We start from the raw sequence: 17,932 nt of genomic DNA, 5'->3' as shown, positions 1-17,932 counted from the left end.
TACAGACACATACATCTTTATGAGCCTAAAGAAATGTCTGAAAACATACCAAATTGGCCAAACTGTGCTTATGCTTATCTCTAGTTGTCAAATAAGACAGGTAGAGGAAACCACTCTCTCTTCTTAATTATACATATTAAGGTTTGAAGTGGAAGACAGTAGTAGTTGATTTCACTTTCTTATAGTGCTGTTTACATTTCTTTATATATATATATATATTTAAAAATGAAACTTTGTGTCTTACATCCCCATTTAATTGTGGAAATTTGAAAAAAAAATCTCTTCACATTTGTTATCTTTATTTTTCAAATTTGAGAAACAGATATGCCTGTCTGACCAGTGATGTGAAGCTCAAATGAGCTGATGTTCCAAGAGTGTTCTATAGGTGAGAAAGCAATATAAGATGTCTTTATCTTTTCCTTCTGTTGAGAAACTAAGAGTATGATTGAAATACCCCTGTAGAAGCACTGTCATTTCCGAAGGTAGGAAAAGCTTTGTTTTTGCACAGTTCTCATCAATGCAGACTTTTGAAAGTCCCATAACAATGACTGCCCTTGTGGATTTGGTAATGCCAAAGAACACTGCTATAATGTTTTCCCTGTAGGCTGCCCATTTACTCCCTCCTTATTCTGAACTAAGGAGAGCTTATTAGTGTGCTTAACTGAGAGGTGGCTGAAGTAGCTTTATTTATCTCTTGATTTGCCTTCAAGCTTTTCTTCTTCTTCAGATTATAGCCAAGACAAGCAAAATAAATGAGAATAATATCCTAACTTAAAAGATAAGACCAGGCTTTTACTTTCTTTTCTCACTTATAAGCTGTCTCCCCACATAACACTAATTTTACAATAGGAAAAACATATCTTCTAAGAATCACATATCAGTCATTAAAATAAATATTAAAGCTTTATAAATGAGGCTTTATAGATTCTTATTACCAATGCTCTTATTAATTTTTGCTAACTAGAATCCTTCAACTCCAGCTTCTAGCAATTATGCACAATGAGCATTAGGTTCCATAGGAAAGCTTTTAGTGTAGATGGGAATAATTTGGAGTGCTTATTTAAAATGTAGATTTCTGAGACTCACTCATAATTAGTCTCATTTAATTTAGGTCTGGGGTGCCTCCCAGGAATCTGCACTTTAACCTGTACCCCCAGATGATTTAATTCAGGTAATCTAAAAATTTAAGTTCCACTGAACTGGCCTAGGAGATCTAGAGATGAGATGAGCCTTTTTATTTCAATGTGAATCAGAGAATTCTGAGGTGACCAAAAAAAAAAAAAAAGGGCAAGTAATAGCAGGAAATCCCGAGGGGCATGCCCATGGACCTGTCACATGGCATATATATCAGAATGGTCTGACACACAGGGGTCTTAAAGAATTTGTAGTTGGGCTTCCCTGTTGGCTCAGACGGTAAAGAATCTGCCTACAATGTGGGAGACCTGGGTTCAAAACCTGGATCAGGAAGATACCCTGGGGAAGGAAATGGCAACTCACTCCAGTATTCTTGCGTGGAAAATTCCATGGACAGAGGAGCCTGGCAGGCTCACAAAAAGTCAGACACAACTGAGTGACTAACACTTCCACTTCCGTGAATTTCTAGGTCTAAAATAGATGTGGAGCCCACCAAGTTGTCACTTGATTTGTATTGACAAGAAACCCAACAAACTTCATAAAACTTTCACTGTTTGCAGATGACATGATACTATACATAGAAAAAAACCCAAAAGAAACTATCAGAAAATTACTAGAGCTAACCAGTGAATTCAGCAAAGTTGCAGGATACAAAGTCAATACACAGAAATCACTTGCATTCCTATATACTAACAACGAAAAATCAGAAAGAGAAGTTAAGGCATCAATCCCATTCACCACTGCAACAAAAGAATAAACCTACCTAAGGAGACAAAAGAACTGTATAGAAAATTATAAGACACAGATGAAAGAAATCAAAGATGACATAAACATATAGATATTCCATGCTCCTGGGTAGGAAGAATCGATATTGTGAAAATGACTATACTACCAAATGCAATCTACAGATTCAATGTGATCCTTATCAAATTACCAATGGCATTTTTTACAGAACTAGAACAAAAAATTTCACAATTCATATGGAAACACAAAAGACCCTGAAGAGCCAAAGCAGTTTGAGAAAGAAGAATGGAGCTGGAGGAACCAATCTTCCTGACTTCAGACTATACTACAAAGCTAAAGTCATCAAGACAGTATGGTACTGGCACAAGAACAGAAATATAGGTCAATGGAACAATATAGAGAGCCCAGAGGTAAACCCATGTACCTATGGGTACCTTATTTTTTACAAAGGCGGCAAGAATATACAATGGGGCAAAGATAGCCTCTTCAATAATTGGTACTGGGAAAACTGGACAGCTACATGCAAAAGAATGAAATTAGAATACTTCCTAACGCCATATGCAAAGATAAACTCAAAATGGATTAAAGATCTAAATGTAAGACCAGAAACTATAAAACTCTTAGAGGAAAACATAGGCAGAAAACTCGATGACGTAAATCAAAGCAAGATCTTCTACTACCCACCTCCTAGACTAATGGAAATAAAAACAAAAATAAACAAGCGGGACCTAATTAAACTTAAAGTTTTGCACAGCAAAGGAAACTACAAACAAGGTGAAAAGACAACCCTCAGAATAGGAGAAAATAATAGCAAAGGAAACAATGGGCAAATAATTAATTTCCAAAATATACAAGCAGCTCATACAACTCAATGTCAGAAAAACAAACAACCCTATGAAAAAGTGGGAAAAACACCTGAACAGACATTTCTCCAAAGAAGACATACAATGGCTGAAAACACATGAAAAGATGCTCAGCATCGCTCATTATTAGAGAAATACAACTCAAAACTACAATGAAATGTCACCTCAAACCAGTCAGAATGGCCATCATCAAAAGTCTACAAACAATAAATGCTGGGGTGGGTGTGGAGAAAAGCGAACCCTCTTGCATTGCTGTTGGGAATTAAATTGATACAACCACTATGGAAGATGGTATGGAGCTTCCTTAAAAAACTAGGAATAAAACCATCATATAAACCAACAATCCCACTCCTAGGCATGTGCCTTGAGGAAACCAAAACTGAAAAAGACACATGTACCTCAATGTTCACTGCAGCACTATTTACAATAGCTAGAACATGGAAACAACCTAGATGTCCATCAACAGATGAATCAACAGAAACAGATAAAGAAGTTGTGGTACATGTGTACAATGGAATACTACTCAGCCATAAAAAGGAACACATTTGAGTCCATTCTAATGAGGTAGATGAACCTAGAGCCTATTACACAGAATTATGTAAGTCAGAAAGAGAAATATAAATATCATATATTGATGCATATATATGGAATCTAGAAAGATGGTGCTGATGAATTTATTTTCAGGGCAACAATGGAGAAATAGACATAGAAAACAGACCTAAGGACATGGGGGGAGAGGAGGAAGGAGAGGGTGAGTTGTATGGAGAGAGTAACATGGAAATTTATAATACCATATGTAAAATAGATAGCCAATGGGAATTTGCTGTATGACTCAGGGAACTCAAACAGGGGCTCTGTGACAATATAGAAGGTTGGGATGGGGAAGAAGATGGAAGGGAGGTTCAGAAGGAAGGGGGCATGTGTGTACCTATGGCTGATTCTTGATGTATGACAGAAAACCACGAAATTCTGTAAAGCAAATACTCTTCATGGAAAAAAATAAAGTGGCAAAAAAAATCAGAAGCAAGACAAAAATGTCTGTTAATACTACATCAATCCCATCCTATACTGAAAGTACTAGACAGTTCAAAAGTACAAGAAAAGGCAAGCACATAAAAGAAATTAAAAAAAAACCAACAAATTTCAAAGCAAGTGAACAGAGATCTGATTGGAGACTCCATGAGAGTCACAGTCTCTTTTCCACTTCTCTGACTTGAGTCAGTTCATAGACCCAGAACTCTTTAAAAGTAAAAATGGTATTGAGGAAAAGACCATGGGGAGGCATAGATGGACCAGCATTTGTACTTGGGGCTGAAGGAGTGATGTGAGACTTTGGGGTTATATTTTTAAATTTATCATTTGTCCAGATAATATTTTGTATATTTTATACAAATATTCTGCTATTAACATTTTAAGCTGTTTTCCATTTTCTTTTAAAAAAATGAATTTAAAAGGGATATTTTCTATTTAACTTTTCAAATCTTGAACAGAAACATGTGCTATATTAGAATACCTATAAAATAGCCACTCTTTCTTGATCTATTTCATTATTTAGCAGTAATTACCAACATTTAAAAACCTAAGATCATGGCATCCAGTCCTATCACTTCATGGCAAATAGAAGGGGAAAATGTAGAAGCAGTGACAGATTTTATTCTCTTGGGCACCAAAATCACTGCAGACGGTGACTGCAGCTATGAAATTAAAAGACGCTTGCTCCTTGGAAGGAAAGCTATGACAAACCTAGACAGCATATTAAAAAGCAGAGACATCACTTTGATGACAAAGTTCTGTCTAGTCAAAACTATGGTTTTTCCAGCAGTCATGTATGGATGTGAGAGTTGGACCATAAAAAAGGCAGAGTGCCAAAGAATTGAGCTTTTGAACTGTGGTGTTGGAGAAGACTCTTGAGAGCCCCTTGGACAGCAAGGAAATCAATCCACTCAATTCTAAAGGAAATCAACCCAGAATATTCATTGGAAGGACTGATGCTGAAGCTCCAATACTTTGGCCACCTGATGTGAAGGGCAGATTCACTGGAAAAGACCCTAATGCCAGGGAAAATTGAGGGCAGGAGGAGAAGGGGGCGATAGAGGATGAGATGGTTGGATGGAATCATCGACTCAATGGACGTGAATTTGAGCAAACTTGGGAAAAGAGTGAAGGACAGGGAAGCCTGGTGTGCTGCAGTCCACCGGGTCACAAAGAGTCTGACATGACTTAGCGCCTGAACAACAACACTTTGTATGTGACTTAGCAGTTTAGAATGTTCCTTTTTGAATGTTGTGGTTACTTAACTCATCTTTCAAAAGATTTTTTTGTTTTCTTTTTGAATGCCATATGAGTCTGCATTACATTCAGATTCTTACCTGTATTCTTAAATGGAATGTTTTCCTTTTCCATTTGGAAAAAATGTTAATTAACACATTAGAAATGTACTTGGTACATTTGGTTGCAAATGCAAACAGTCTAATCTTCTATTCATTACAACCTTTTGTCTGAATTATTCAAGTGAGTAACAGGTTGCAGTCAAACATCACCTAAAGGACTCAGTTATCTTAAAAGTACTCCTTTCGTCTTTCTGAGAAGAGTTATGTATTATGAATTACTCAAATTGAATTTTTGTTTGATCACCATGGTAACTACTATGGCAACATTTGAAGGGATGGCTACATTAATCACTTCTCTTGTGAACAAGAGATTCTAGCCACATTTTCTGTGCTGAGCTTAATAGAGATAGTTTATAGCATCCATAGGAACTAAATATCATCAGAAATTTTGTACTTTGAGACTTTGTATTGATGTTGGTGTGTGTGCGTGTTCAGTCATTCAGATGTGTCTGACTCTTTGCAATCCCATGAACTATAGTCCACTAGGCTCCTTTATCTATGGGATTTTCCAAGCAAGAATACTGGAGTGGATTGCCATTCCCCAATTCAAGGACAAAGCCCATGTCTCACATTGGCAGGCAGATTATTTACCACTGAGTCACCTGGGAAGTCCCATATTGATGTTGTAGGAACACTGAAAATAAGTTTCCCTAAAATTGAATTCCCCTACCCAGTCTATGATTAACCACTCTATCTAAAACTTTATTCTCTTTCCTGTCCCATATCTTGCTCCCCTCAGGATGGAGAAGTATCAAAGAGAGAGAGTGCCTTGAAACCAAGCAGGACCTGTGGGATACAAAAGTCCCTCTGTGTTACCACTTTCTTGTTTGTAGAAAAAGGGTTTAGTCTTCAGGCCGTTTGTCAAGTTCCAAAGAGCCAACATAAGTAGTTACTAATTAGGGAGGTGAGGGAATGAAGAAAGAAAAGAAAAACAAAGAGTTTAGTATAAAACAGAGTCCTAGTTCCTCCTCAAGAGATAGCCATAACACTCTAATGCATATCTTTGAGTTGTACTGCAGACACTAACGACCCTCAACCCAGGTGGAGGATGGTGACTACATGCTAACCACAACCATGTAGAGCCCAGAGCAGTCAGAACCAGAAGGTTGAATATTAAGATTCCTGCAACATCACCCTGTTACCTTACCGCTAACCAAAGAAGTCTGCAAATTGCCTATAAAAATCCTTTCCAGAAAACCACTGGGGAGTTCAGGTGTTTTAAGCATGAGCTTCCCCTTCTCCTTGCTTGATAACCTGCAATAAACACCATACTCTCCTTCACCACAACCCAGTGTCAGTAACTTGGCTTTGATGCAGGGGGTGAGCAGATCGAAGTTTGGTTTGGTTACACTTTTCAAGGGGAGGGCACAACTAAAAGGCAGAAAAAAACATCATTTATCAAGTGCCTACTATGTGTTAGGTGCTTCTTTCAATGACCTGATTTAATCTTCCCAACATTTCTATAGAGGTGAGCTTTTCCTCTTGAGAAATCCAAGGCTCAGAAAAATGAGTTTGTTCTGTTATTCATCTAGTAAATAGCTATCAACTATTTTCTTCCAGTAACATGGACAAAACCTTACAAATAGATTTAGTGAAGCTGAGATTTAAAACCAAGTCTATCTGACTTCAGAATCCACACTTTTTACATTATATAATTTTGTCTCCCGGCAACATTGAGTTGCAACGTGTCTTCCTTACCCAGATGTCTTACTCTGATAAAAGCAGCGTAAGTTATATGGGTGAGTGTGTGTGTGTGTGTGTGTGTGTGTGAGAGAGAGAGAGAGAGAGAGAGAGCACTGGCTTGGAACAGATGTCTCTACATTTATGGTCAAAAAATGGTGTAGAACCAACACTACAAGGAAGCAAAATACAAAGTCTAATATGGGAAAAGTGCCCAGTATAATTAAAGAGTTTTTAATATGATTATATTTTAAATTTAAATACTTCAGGCATTGTCTACTGTACTGGACAGTGCAAGCCCAGGGGAGCTGCTGGTGGAGACCACCTCCTAAGCCTCGTTAGCAGCACTACTCCCTCACCATTTCTGCTCCCCTGTTGCTCCATACTGTTGTATTCACTGTGATTTCCCTGTTGTTTTTTTAGGAATTTCTCTAAAATTTCTTCTTGCCATGCCAAGCAGCATGACAGAATGCCATTTATATTTCATTTTCAACAGTCTTAATGAGAGTCATTTTGACCTCACATATACTGGTGAGTGACTTGTCACTAAGAGCTATTTTTTTTTTCCTCCAAAACACTCCCTATAATGGTAAAACAGTGAAATAAGCCAAGAGCCTCTCAAACTATTAAGCCAAATTCTCCAAAATCACTAAAAAAATAGTGACAAAGATTTTATATGAACATTGCTCCCCATTCCTTTGGTATCTAAAGAAAACAACAGGCTGCAGAATAGCAGAAGGAAGTCAGGGGGAGAGGAGAGGAAGCATGAGAAAGGAAAGGAGCACATAATCTTTGCCTCTTTACATAAAACTGAGTGATGATTATCCTACAGTTATCCTTACTAGAGAGCCAGCAGGGTGGAGAGGGAATGGAGCTGGGTGAAGAGTCAGAAATCTTCTTTGCATTTTACAGACTTGCTCAGGTAATTTACATAACCTCTTTGAACCTCAGCGTTTTTCTTGTCTAAATGGGGGAAAATATACCCATTCCCCTCATCTGCTTAGGTTATTCCAAGTTTCAAATGAAATAATATATGTCCAAAGGATATGCACTATAAGTTATTCTCACTGTTATATAATAAGAGGCACTCTTCTGTGTATCACCACTTTCTGTCTTCCAATAAAAACTTCAGGATGTAAAATAAACAAGAATATATCATTTCTATTTCTTAACAGCTATACAGCCTACCTACCTGCTTTCAACCATTGACATTTACTTGAAAATATATTTTTTTCTAACAATTACCTATTGTTGGGAAGTATCTATTTCCACACTTGTATTACTACTCCAGCCTGGCAGTAATATAGCTTCATACTCAAGGCCAGATTTTACCTGGTATGAAGGAAAGGGGCACACAGTAGTTTTCAAAATCAGATGATACCTGCAAAAAAAGTACACCTCTGGATCTCTCCTGTCTCCCCTACTTCCATGTGATACCAATTTCCCTCTCTGAGCAGGTACCAGTGTGTGTGTCTGTGTGTTGAGTCGCTCAGTCATGTCCAACTCTTTGCGACCCCATGAACTGTAACCCGCCAGGCTCCTCTTGTCCATGAAAATTTTCAGGCAAGAATACTGGAGTCGGTTGCCATTTTCCTCCTCTAGGGGATCTTCCCAACCCAGGGACTGAACCTGCATCTATAGCGTATCCTACATTGGCAGGCAGATTCTTTACCACTAGCGCCATCTGCAAAGTCCAAGCAGGTACCTCCTTACTCTGAAATGTCATAGTCCAGTCTTGCACCAAGGGTTTCCTTTAACTTTGAGAAGTTTAGTCATTCAATAAGCTTAATTAAACTTCTAATGCATGCCTAGCAAAATACTCGATGTCCTGTAAAAGGGAAAGACAGCCGTCATGAGGTTTACAATCTGAAGGCAGAGCTCATATGCATGCAGGTGACACATGAGGCAGCTTACTTGAGCATACTAGGGAAAAATACCCCTGTGACTTTCCAACAGCCCTCCAGAGCATTGTAACCATTTTCATTGTCAGTCCTACTTTGAAGAAAAAGAATACTGACATCCTGTGGATCAAAATGCAGATGTGCAAATTTTATTTTCCATTCAAATAAAACCACCAGAAAACGATAGCCTGCACAGTAATTACCCATGGAGGATTCCATTAGGTTCAGCCAAACCTAGATGACTACTAGAGATATATCAACATATATTTCTAAATCGAGTTTAATAAAGTTTAATTACTCCTGATGTTTTATATACCATATGGGAAAGTTCCAACTATTTCGTGATATATTTCCATCGCAAGAGTACAGTTCCATTAAATAGATCTAGCATTATTAAAACCTCTATACCCAAATTATGACTCAAATGAAATGTTACCAGTTTTCAAAGGCAATATTTCCCTAGGTAATTTATACAAATGCTACACATCAGATGTGACCCATGAATACATATAAGGATTGCTTCTTGTGCAATCCTTTTATCCACTGATGCATTCATCCACCCATTCATCTATTTACTCATCATGGAAGAAGTTTAATATGGAGAAAGCATAGGTGTTTAGGGGCTTCCCTCTTGGCTCAACAGTAAAGAATCTGACCCGCCAATGCAGGAGATGCAGTTTGATCCCTGAGTCAGGAAGATCCCCTGGAGTAGTAAATGGCAACCTACTCCAGTATTCTTCTTGCCTGGGAAATCCCATGGGCGGAGGATTTCTGTCAGGGCTCAGAGAATGGGTGCTTTTGTTTCCCACATACTGTGAATCGGAGATAATTTTAGATTGATGTGCACAATCTTGCTAGATATTCTGGTTTTCAGTATGTCAAATTAAAGTAGTTGAAAACAAAGTCCCTATATTTAAAACAACATGTTTTGGGGACCATTGAGAAGTTAGTTTTGCTCCAACAGAGCAGCCAAGGAGTAGGACTATCTCAGTACATGTCTTTTTGTTCATTGGTGCTTTGAGAATCAATTCAGATTTGTCCTTCAAGAAGGAGAAAAGTAATGAAAACATCAGGATTCTGCAGCAACCAAATCGCAACCCAGAAGTCATCAACATTTGCTGTATCCAGTTCTGTCCACCCTAAGAATGTCAAAGACAATTGATACTGCTTCTACCTTTCCTTTTGTGTCTAGAACTTTACTTAGTGTTAATACATATTTATGGAGAAGGAAATGGCAACCCACTCCAGCACTGTGGCCTGGGAAATCTCATGGACAGAGGAACCTGGCTGGCTACAGTTCATGGGGTCACAAAAGACTCAGACATGACTGAACAACTAAACAGCAATACAATACATATTTAACTCAGTCCAAATATGTGATGGACTGTGAGAATTGAAACTGGCATATATAAGTGAATTTGGTTTAACCCAGAAGCCATTTTTTTGGTTGGGGGAAGAGTACCCAGCAGAATATCTTGTACCTAGCAGGAACATAGCAGATAATTATAATAGTTTCATTCCCCAAACTTTGAGCCCCTATTGTGTGCCACCCATGTACCATTCACTCTTGTCCAAATTAAAGCAGGTCCTTGCTCTCAAAGGACCTATAATTCAGTGCTGGAGGAGTTCACTGAAAGATATAAATAAAGTGGAATGAAATTTTGCCACTTGCAAAGATGTGGATGGACCTAGAGACTGTCACACAGAATGAAGTCAGAAAGAGAAAGACAAATATTGTATGTTAACACATATATGTAGAATCTTGAAAAATAGCACAGATGAACCTATTCGCAAAGTAGAAATAGAGACACAGACATAGAAATCAAACATACGGACGCCAAGCGTGGAAGGAGGGGTTTAAACTGAGAGATTGGGATTGACATATATACACTCCTATGTATAAGTAGATAACTAACGAGAACTACTGTATAGCACAAAAGGGGGAAGGTGAGGTAACAATAAAGTGAGTTTGAAAAGTGTAATAACAAGGGCACAACATTCTGTGGCCTCAGCAGGAAGGAGGAACCCCCTCAGTGACAGAGAACTTCATTAAGAGAGTGTATCGTTCTCAGGCATATGAATGCCAAGAGATTTAGGAGACCTCAGCCTGTGTCCACCTCATGCTTGACCCTGAAAAACTGTCTGGGTCTCAGGATCTCTATCAGTAAAGCAGAGTTTGAGAGCAAAACAATAACATAAATTCTGGTTTTGCTACCCTCCAAGCTGTTCCCATTCATTTTTCATTTAGGCCTTAATTTGTTCCTTTATCTTTTCATCAAATATTTACAGAGTACCTACTACCATGTGATAGGCACTTTGAGAACAGCATTAATTAGATAATAAACCAGATATTTATTCTATTTTTGCAGAGTTCATGATAGACAACAAGCAAGTAAGTAACTTAATGTTTGGAATCAGTGAAACAACAGAAACCCATAAGCATACTTTAGCAAATTATAATGCAGCCCATGGAGAGGAGAAAAAGGGAGTCCTGAAGGGAAACAGAGTAAACCTTCTTTGGGTATTAAGCTCCAGAACTCAGGTTCTCAGTGAGGCATGAAGGTGTAAGAGGAAAGAAAGGGAGTGAGAAGAGTAGGGCAGAAGCGGCAGGGAGCGCTTCTGAGGAAGAAGGAAGAGGGTATGCTAAGGCCCCGAGGTGGGGGCAAAGCCTGGCAGGCTGGAGCTATTGAAAGGCAACCAGTGGCATGTGGGTGGAGTTTGTTAAAGAGAAAGCAATGCCAAAACCCTCCCTTGGAATTCATTTCCTTTCCTCTTAACTTGTTCTCTAAGCAGTTCAAGTGAGAGGAGAATCAGAGTTCTTGAAATATGAACAAGGTTGGGGTTCATCCCCTCGCCCGTCTCTGACTCCTCTTTCCACCTCTGATTCTGTTGCTTCCTGAGCTCACCAGGCAGGTGGTTCCTCAAAGGCTGCCCCTCAAAGCTTCTGCCCCTGCTTGCAATGCTTTTTACCCAAATCATCCCATGGCTCAGCCCTTTACCTCCTTCAATCCCTTGCTCCTTGCTAAGGTCATCTCCATCTATCCCATCTGTAATGGCACCTCTACAGACAACACCGCCTCCCCACTCGCCCCACATACACACATCCTATATTTTTCTCCATTGCATTTATCTTCTTTTTTTTATATATTTTTAATTAATTTATTATAATATACTTCATATGGATGTGAGAGTTGGACTATAAAGAAAGCTGAGCACCGAAGAACTGATGCTTTTGTTTGGCTTTTTTTTGTTTTGTTTTTAATTAGTTTATTTATCTATTTTTTAACTTTACAATATTGTATTGGTTTCGCCATACATTGGCATGAATCCACCATGGGTGTACATATGTTCCCCTTCCAGAACCCCCCTCCCACCTCCCTCCCCATCCCATCCCTCCGGGTCATCCCGGTGCACCAGCCCCGAGCACACTGTATCATGCATCGAACCTGGACTGGCGATTCGTTTCACATATGATAATTTACATGCTTCAGTGCCATTCTTCCATATTATCCCACCCTCACACTCACCCATAGAGTCCATAATACAGTTCTATACATCTGTGTCTCTTTTGCTGTCTCACATACAGGGTTATCTTTACCGATTTACCAAATTCCATATATATGTGATAGTATACAGAATTGGTGTTTTTCTTTCTGGCTTACTTCACTCTTTGTATAATGGGCTCCAGTTTCATCCACCTCATTAGAACTGATTCGAATGTATTCTTTTTAATGGCTGAGTAATATTCCATTGTGTATATGTACCACTGCTTCCTTATCCATTCATCTGCTGATGGACATCTAGGTTGCTTCCATGTCCTGGCTATTGTAAACAGTGCTGCGATGAACATTGGGGTACACGCGTCTCTTTCAATTCTGGTTTCCTCAGTGTGTATGCCCAGCAGTGGGATTGCTGGGTCATATGGCAGTTCTATTCCCAGTTTTTTAAGGAATCTCCACACTGTTCTCCATAGTGGCTGTACTAGTTTGCATTCCCACCAACAGTGTAAGAGGGTTCCCTTTTCTCCACACCCTCTCCAGCATTTATTGCTTGTAGACTTTTGGATAGCAGCCATTCTGACGGGCGTGAAATGGTACCTCATTGTGGTTTTGATTTGCATTTCTCTAATAATGAGTGATGTTGAGCATCTTTTCATGTGTTTGTTAGCCATCTGTATGTCTTCTTTGGAGAAATGTCTGTTTAGTTCTTTGGCCCACTTTTTGATTGGGTCGTTCATTTTTCTGAAATTGAGCTGCAGGAGTTGCTTGTATATTTTTGAGATTAATTGTTTGTCTGTTGCTTCATTTGCTATTATTTTCTCCCATTCTGAAGGCTGTCTTTTCACCTTGCTTATAGTTTCCTTTGCTGTGCAAAAGCCTTTAATTGAAGCTGTAAAATGTTCTTATTTGACCTGCTTAGTCCCTCTCCTCTAGACAATAATATCCATGAAGGCAGAGATTTGTGTCTGTTTTGCTCAATGCTGTATCTCCTAGCTTCCAGAATGGTGCCATAGTCAACATTCAGATATTTGTTGAAAGAATCTTATTTAATCTTCACAAGGGAACATTCAATGACTAGCTCAAAGGGGTAATGTATTAGCTTTCATAAAGTTACAAAAATCATTTCATTGACAGATTAAAATCTTGTATTGATCAAGGCAATAAATACCCACAAGATAAATTCAAATGTTGTATTAATAAGTTTTGACAGTTTTTCTATCTCATGAAATGAAAATCAATGACATAATTTATAAAAGTAATTTTTTTGCTATTAATCATATATTATTTGCAGTGTGACAATAGTTATGTCCATTGATTTGGTTTCAATTTGAAATTCAAAAAGAGTATTAAAAGGTTCTCTGTGAGATTCAACTTCTTAAAAATTGCTCTCTCTTCTCATCTGACATTATGGTATAAACTGTACCTTTTAATGAATTATATATCCAAATATAAAGAGAAATTTGGTCTTCAGAATACGATTGATTTTGCTGCCATGTACTACAAAGCCACAGTCATCAAGACAGTATGGTACTGGCACAAAGACAGAAATATAGACCAATGGAACAAAATAGAAAGCCCAGAGATAAATCCATGCACCTATGGACATCTTATCTTCGACAAAGGAGGCAAGAATATACAATGGAGAAAAGACAATCTCTTTAACAAGTGGTGCTGGGAAAACTGGTCAACCACTTGTAAAAGAATGAAACTAGAACACTTCCTAACACCATACACAAAAATAAACTCAAAATGGATTAAAGATCTAAACGTAAGACCAGAAACTATAAAACTTCTAGAGGAAACATAGGCAAAACACTCTCCGACATAAATCACAGCAGGATCCTCCATGACCCACCTCCCAGAATATCGGAAATAAAAGCAAAAATAAACAAATGGGACCTAATTAAAATTAAAAGCTTTTGCACAACAAAGGAAACTATAAGCAAGGTGAAAAGACAGCCTTCAGAATGGGAGAAAATACTAGCAAACGAAGCAAGAGACAAACAATTAATCTCAAAATATACAAGCAACTCCTACAGCTCAATTCCAGAAAAATAAACGACCCAATCAAAAAATGGGACAAAGAACTAAACAGACATTTCTCCAAAGAAGACATACAGATGGTTAACAAACACATGAAAAGATGCTCAACATCACTCATTATTAGAGAAATGCAAATCAAAACCTCAATGAGGTATCATTTCACACCAGTCAGAATGGCTGCTATCCAAAAGTCTACAAGCAATAAATGCTGGAGAGGGTGTGGAGAAAAGGGAACCCTCTTACACTGTTGGTGGGAATGCAAACTAGTACAGCCACTATGGAGAACAGTGTGGAGATTCCTTAAAAAACTGGGAATAGAACTGCCATATGACCCAGCAATCCCACTGCTGGGCATACACACTGAGGAAACCAGAATTGAAAGAGACACGTGTACCCCAATGTTCATCGCAGCACTGTTTACAATAGCCAGGACATGGAAGCAACCTAGATGTCCATCAGCAGACAAATGGATAAGGAAGCAGTGGTACATATACACAATGGAATATTACCCAGCCATTAAAAAGAATACATTTGAATCAGTTCTATTGAGATGGACGAAACTGGAGCCCATTATACAGAGTGAAGTAAGCCAGAAAGAAAAACACCAATACAGTATACTAATGCATATATGTGGAATTTGAAAGATGGTAACGGTAACCCTATATGCGAGACAGAATAAGAGACACAGATGCATAGAACAGTCTTATGGACTCTGAGGGAGAAGGTGAGGGTGGGATGTTCTGAGAGAAGGGCGTTGAGACATGTATATTATCATATGTGAAACACAACACCATTCCAGGTTCGATGCATGAGACAAATGCTCGGGGCTGGGGCAATGGGATGACCCGGAGGGATGGGATGGGGAGGGAGGTGGGAGGGGGGTTCAGGATGGGGAACACATGTAAACCCATGGCTGATTCATGTCAATGTATGGCAAAAACCACTACAATATTGTAAAGTAATTAACCCCCAACTAAAATAAATAAATTTATTAAAATAAAAAAAAATGCAAGCAGAGAGATTTTGTTTGTGGGGGTGTTGTCTGTTCTTCAACTCTAAGAGATAAAATGCAAAACTAAAAGAAGCACAGCTAGACAGACAGATATGTCTCCTTGCTAAAACCACCGGTGTTTAAACTTCCCATTCTTGGTACTTATTTATCTTGGTGCCTTTTGCCAGAAGCCTCTCAGGCTATGGGATGTCTGGGAAGATGCAGTGAGCTTTTTCTGGAGCTGGGGCCTGTGAAGAGGTGATTAAGTTAAAATGAGGTCACATATGGACCTTAATTCAATATAACTGCTATCCTTATGAGAAAAGGAATTTGTAACAGACAGGTAGAAAGGGAAGACCAAATGAGAACACAAGAAGGCAACCATCTACAATCAAGGGAAGAGGCTTCAGAAGAAATCAGTCCTGCTGACACCTTGATCTTAAACTTGCAGCCTTCCAGACTGTGAAAACAAATCTCTGTTGTTTAAGCTACCCAGCCTGTGGTACTATGTTAGAGCAGCCCTACAGACTAATATACTATATCTTCATCTTTCTCTCCCCACGGGAGAAGGGGATACATTAGACTCAGTACCTTTTGCTTTCTCGAAGAATGAATCTAAATCTTTCTGCCATTATGTAGGGTCAGTAGTCACTGGCCTGAAGGTTGCTAAGTCACTGAATCTGCAGTGTACTTGATGCTTCTTTTTCCACATTTTTAAAAATTAGAGTATAGCTGCTTTTACAATGTTGTGTTAATTTCTGCTGTATAGCAAAGTACATCAGCTGCATGAATACATATATCACCACTTCCTTGGATTTTCTTCCCATTTAAGTCACCACAGAGTGCTGAGTAAAGTTTCCCATGACATACAGTAGGTTCTCATTAGTCATCTATTTTATACATGCGTGTGTGCATGCTCAGTCATGTCTCTTGCAACTCCATGGACTGTAGCCCACCAGGACATAGTAGTATATATATACCAACCCCAATCTTCCAGTGCACCCCACCGTCCCTTTCCCCCCGGGTACCCATACATTTGTTCTCTGTGTGTGTCTCTATTTCTGCTTTGCAAATAAGATCATCTATACCATTTTTCCAGATGTCAAACATATGTGTTAATATATGATATTTGGTTTTCAGACTTCATTGATGCTGCCAGGGTAAGGAGTGGGGGCAGGTGACAGAGGTGAAGCTGGGAGGGAACCACCAACTGCTTGCTCTGGGGAGAACGCACAAGTTTCCTGTGGGCTGAGTGGATGCTACCCAAGGTAGCTGGCTTCCCCAAGGAGGGCCTCCCACTAGAGCAAGAGGACCCCAGGGGCAGGAGACTCTGGGGGAAATTTGCCACTGTCAACTCACTCATGCCAGGGAACAGCCCAGGAAAATGCTCTCACCTGGAGGGGCCCCTGAACAAGTTATAGGTGACAAGCCCTCAGCATTTCAGACTTAGGTGGCACAGGTGACCAGTAGTCAGTTTAAAATACACATAAAAGCAGTAAAAGCTAATCAGCAGAAACCTCAATAAAATACGTTAGGAGACCAGGAAGGGGAACTCTTTTAATTGCAATGATAGCAGAGTCCGACAGGAAGAAGATGGAATCTTCTCCTTTCCTGTCAAGGACTTGGCCAATGAAAAGCCATGGCATTTTTGTCTACTACAGCCCTCCCGACTTCCTTGTCCTCCCTATGATAGAGTTCTCCTGCCTTGGCCATTGTGGGGATCTGCATGATGCTCATGTTGGGTAAAGAATCTGCCTGCAAAGCAAGAGATGCAGGAGATGAGGATTCGATTCTTGGGTCGGGAAGATCCCCCAGATGAGGGCATGGCAACCCACTTCAGTATTCTTGCCTGGAGAATCCCATGGACAGAGGAGCCTAGTGTGCTACAGTCCATAGGGTCGCAAAGAGTCGGACACGACTGAAGCGACTGAGCACGTGCGTGCACACATGCATGCACGCCATGGTGGTAGATCCTGAGTTGCAATTCCCTGCTGATCCCACATTAATTCATCTTTGCTAGAGAAATATCTGAGGGTCTGTTTTGGTTCCATAAAGCCACAGCAACACTCTGAAAGGTGAAGGTGAACTTGGAACTGCTGCCATGTATATGGTCAGTGAGAGGAAGTGTTTTCCCTCCTTCCATCACCAGGAGAGATGGTTTGAAGGTGCAGACTATATCTTACTAATGATTCTGACAGCAATTCTGATGTGAAAGGGGTTTTCTCTACCACCAAGCCATTCTCTAACATCAGCTGGGAGGCCTACAATTCAGGTTAACTCTGACAATATCTGGAGAGAGCATCAGATCCCCCAGGATAAGGGCTCCTGCAAGGCAGCACCCCTTCACCCACCTTGAGACACCAATTGCAAGTCCAAGTTGTCTCCTGTGCTTCTAACTAACCAATTGTAAATGGAAGGTTCCTATGACCCCCTTCTTGTATTGGGGGAAACACTGACAAACAATCTACCCTGGCCAGACAACATAGTAACCATTTTTGTGAGTTATTTTACAACAGGAGTTCCTAGTAAGGAACATGGAACTAACAAGCCACCTCCAAGTAGAAGAATTCTGGGAAAGGTCAAAAAGATGCCACATGTCCTACCACCTCCCAGAATCCTTCTCACTGGCATCCATCTTGGCTGAGCAATGCGTGTGCCACCAGGAAGGACCTGAGTCAGAATGATT

The 17,932-nt window shown here is 39.5% G+C and overlaps 1 protein-coding gene across 2 annotated transcripts in view; it reads right to left on the bottom strand.

The window, feature by feature from the left end:
• The window catches only part of LOC145531861 (uncharacterized), a 289,352-nt gene that overhangs the window by 211,376 nt on the left and 60,044 nt on the right, over positions 1 to 17,932 (bottom strand). The gene's annotated exons all lie outside the window — the stretch shown is intronic.

The sequence above is a fragment of the Giraffa tippelskirchi genome, chromosome 2 (assembly GCF_054371585.1).
Source record: "Giraffa tippelskirchi isolate mGirTip1 chromosome 2, T2T-mGirTip1v1.2.pri, whole genome shotgun sequence".
NCBI lineage: Eukaryota > Metazoa > Chordata > Mammalia > Artiodactyla > Giraffidae > Giraffa > Giraffa tippelskirchi.
The sequence above is the reverse complement of the archived record's forward strand: the minus strand, read 5'-3'. Positions and strand labels throughout refer to the sequence as shown.